This window comes from Boleophthalmus pectinirostris, unplaced genomic scaffold, assembly GCF_026225935.1.
Source record: "Boleophthalmus pectinirostris isolate CB_2022bp ecotype Guang Dong unplaced genomic scaffold, ASM2622593v1 HiC_scaffold_6, whole genome shotgun sequence".
NCBI lineage: Eukaryota > Metazoa > Chordata > Actinopteri > Gobiiformes > Gobiidae > Boleophthalmus > Boleophthalmus pectinirostris.
The window spans coordinates 33,726,137-33,730,314 of NW_026571447.1; positions in this window are offsets into that span (position 1 = coordinate 33,726,137).

Sequence of the window (4,178 nt, forward strand, 5' to 3'; positions counted from 1 at the left end):
AGTTGTGTTTTGTTTCATTCACACACGTTTAAACACACAAACCTGCATATTTAGGCTGAGTTCTTCTCTCAAACTAAAACAGAAAGTGCTCCACTGTGTTTTTAAACTCCACACACCTTCACTAGAAACATTCAGACGATTTCAGCCCTGGAACTGACAATCTCCCTGCTGTTGACTTGAAAACTACCACTACATGACATCACAAGGTGGAGCAGAGCATTTTGAGCTTTGGAAATGTAGACAGACTAATAATAAACCAGGATTACTCCAACAAGTGCGAATGAAAACACACCTTTAAGTATGTTTTTGAGGAGGTAACAGCATTATGACACACCTTTAAGCTCACATAACGAGTCACAGTATATATACATGTTCTATTACTCAAATATAAGTACAAGTACAATAGAGAGCCAAAAATTTGACTAAAAATATATTTGTAAACATAAGTGTAAGTGTGTACTGAAACCAATATAAATAGTTAGAGGGAGTTATATACCGTATTTTTCGGACTATAAGTCACACTTCTTTTTCATGGTTTGGGTGTTTCCTGTGACTTATACTCCGGTGAGACTTATATATTAAAATTTTCACACTGACAGTCGTGAGAGGCTCTAGTCTTGTGTGTCAGTATCTGCTGCTCCTGTTCCTCCTGTACCACTGTCACTTGGCTCTACTGCGCATGTCTCCTGCAGAAAGAGCCTCTGTCCTGTCTGTATCATGTCAGTCGATCGCACCACTGAACATTTAACAAACGTATAAAGACGACTGAGAAGACTGAAGACAAATGCCACCAAAAAGAAAATCATATTTTGCAGATTACAAACTGCAAGTAGCGAAATATTCAGCTGAAAACAGTTTGGAGTGAGTGAGAAACTTGTGAGAACAGAAGGGTGCACCATGAAACTTTACTGGAAGTCATTGGATGGATGGACAAAGCCTGGACTTCAGTGACACTGAAACCATCCTGTCTGGATTCAGAAAAGCCGGAGTAATTCTAACTGGAACTGATGCTGAGTCTGACGACAGCGACACAGAAGAGGAAGCGGCGCTCTGTTTACCTCTGGAGGTCGTGAAGTTGCTCAGAAGTGACCCCGAGGATGAAGAATTTAACGGATTTAATGATTTGGAGTGAGATGGAGAGTTTGGTAAACTTGTTCTGTTCTGCTGTTTATGTTATAGTTTATCTGAAGAACTGTTCATATGTGACGGTAACAACATGTTGTTCTCTCTTCTATTGTTTTTAATAGAACTTGCTTTTCAAGATACAAGATAAAAAAACAAAAAGTGTGGCTTATGTTTTTTCTTCTTCATTTTTTGTCTGGTGCGACTTATACTCCGCAGGGACTTATAGACCAAAAGATACGGTATACAGTGCACCAACAGCTGTGATAAAAGTACAGGCCTTTGTGCAGTGTATTGTAGCAGACAGATTTATACAAACAATGGGCCTAATTGTAAAAAATGTTGCATGATAAGCATTGCTGCAGGCTCTAAAGTGCAGGGTTTAGTTCTTGCTCGGGGCACAGGACTTGTAATCTCCCTGTTGGTTTGGCAAGGGGCAAATTGGATGAACTATTTCCTAATTAACCTTTGTGAGATCTCCTATTGGACCACTGCTACACTCCATCCTCTCTCTCTCAAAGCCCCACCTCACAAAACCAAAGCATTGTGATTAGATCCTTCTGCTTTTTGTGGCTTTTGGTTATTCACTTTTTTGCAAACATTTGTGAGGAAAATGACTAAACAAAACACAAGTAAACTGGACTGTATCAGAGTGACTCTATTTTGGTCCATGTAGTTCAGTAAAATGAGTAATACAAGTAGCTCTTAGGGTCAAAATGTCAAAAATGGTGTGTGCTGTTAGCATGCTAGTTGTTGTAAGGGGTGTGGCTTGAGGACAAAACTCTCCTGTGGTATAAAGTTGTAAAAATTGCTCATAAACTCATTGTGATGAATAATTAGAAAAGTGAGGAACAAGCTTGAACAGTTGCAAACAGTTTTTCTTATTTATCTATTTATTTTATTTTATTTTTTTATTTTTTTTATTTTATCTAATTATTTATTTTATCTATTTATCTATTTATGTATTTTTATCTATGTATTATTATTATTATTATTATTATTTGTATTATTATTATTATTATTATTATTATTATTATTATTTGTATTATTATTATTATTATTATTATTATTATTATTATTATTATTATTATTATTATTATTATTATTATTATTATTATTATTATTATTTGTATTATTTGTATTATTATTATTTATTTTCATTTTAGGACAATTTTAGGTATTTTTCTGATCATTGTTATAGTGTTATTTCCTCATCACAAACAAACCTGGAGTTGTGTTTTGTTTCATTCACACATTTTTAACACACAAACCTGCATATTTTTGGAGTTTTTCCTCTCAAACAGAAGACACTCTGTTCTATCTTTTGATGTCATGTGGTAATTTTTAAACTCGTACACCTTCACTAGAATCATTTGGATAATTTCAGCCCCGGAATTGTCGATCTCTGCTGAACTAATGACTTGAAAACTAACGCTTCATGACATTAAAAGGTGGAACAGAGCATTTGGAGCTTTGGAGATGTAGACAGACTAATAGGGCTGAATGATTTCGAGAAAAAAATGAATTGTGACGTTTCTGGCAGATATTGCAATTTCGATTTCATACATGATCTTTTTTTTTTTTTTTTTTCAAATCAAGTTTCAGCGCACATGGACATTTGCAAACATCACAGAAACTGACATCACACAAGAGTCCTGCACTGATGATTTGCCGCTGGAACGTAAAACCCAATTTACACAAAAAGGGCTGTGACTGGTCCAAAAAAAAACAATATTTAGTTAAGCTGAAATGACTTAAATTAAGAACATTTTACAAAGTGGGAAAAAAACTGAGGCACTCAAAAAGTACAAAATAATTAAAAGCCTTTAATACGACAAGTTAAAATACGCCAACGCGCTTCGGCCCTTCGGCCTTCATCAGGGCAAACTCCAGATGGTTCTCACAGTGCAGATTTAAAGTAATAGGTGTAGGTCACATGTTCACAGTGATGCATGATGGGACATGTAGGCCTAACAAACCTTAATTATAGGCTAAACAAATTCAAATACAATAATACAAGACATAAATGGTGCAAATCCCAACAACCAACACATAGATAGATACATTATATGAAAATAGTATAAAAGTATAAAAAGATACATAGTGTAAGGATATATATAGAGTGCGATAACTCAAAAGTGCTTCAGCTATAGTTTGTATAATATAGTTAAGGGCTAGTCTTAAATAATTTCAAGAAGACAGGGATATAAAACAAGGATCGATTACACATTTAAAGCTTGTAGTTTTAAAGGAAGGGGGAGAAATCTAACTCTCCATTGAGTCCTGGAAACTGTGTGGCCTTGAGAGTGTAGATCCAGTAGGTTTCTCTCTGTAATAGTTTTTTCAGTCTATCTCCTCCTCTTATTGTTTCTTTTAATATGTTCAATTGCACAGACTTTTAGGCTTTTACAGCTGCCATGGTTGGCTTCTTTGTAATGCACGGCCATAGGATACAGGGGGTTATATGTCCTTATAGCCTGTTTGTGCTCAGCCAGTCTGTTTTTCAATTTGCGTTTTGTTCGGCCTACGTAAAAACGACCACATGGACATTCAAGTCTGTATACTACATAGGTAGTGTTACAATTAATGAATGTTCTAATATAAAAACTTTGACCTGAGTTAATGTCCATGAATAAGTTTGTCTGTTGTTGTAACTTTTTGAGTGCCTCATTTTTTTTCCCACTTTGTATTTGAGACTGGTCCCTACACTGAAGAGCACCAAAAGGACATTTCTTCACATTTTTTGCATATCCAAGTAGCACTCCTGCCTCCAAAGCCTTTAAGAACATTTTACTTTATTTGAGTTGATTCAACTTGACAAGTAAAATTATTTATTAGTGGAATAAATGTGTTTTTCTTAATTCAAGCAACATTCAATTTTGTTTCTTACTTTAAGTGCAAAAAGTTGTTTTTCTTATTTTTAGTGCAGCAACATGAATTTTCATATTGTAAGTACAAAAAGTCTTATTCCACTGACAGATCATTTCACTGATCAAGCGAAATGTACTCAAATCATGATAAAACGTTCTTAATTCAAGTCATCTCAACTTGGCTAT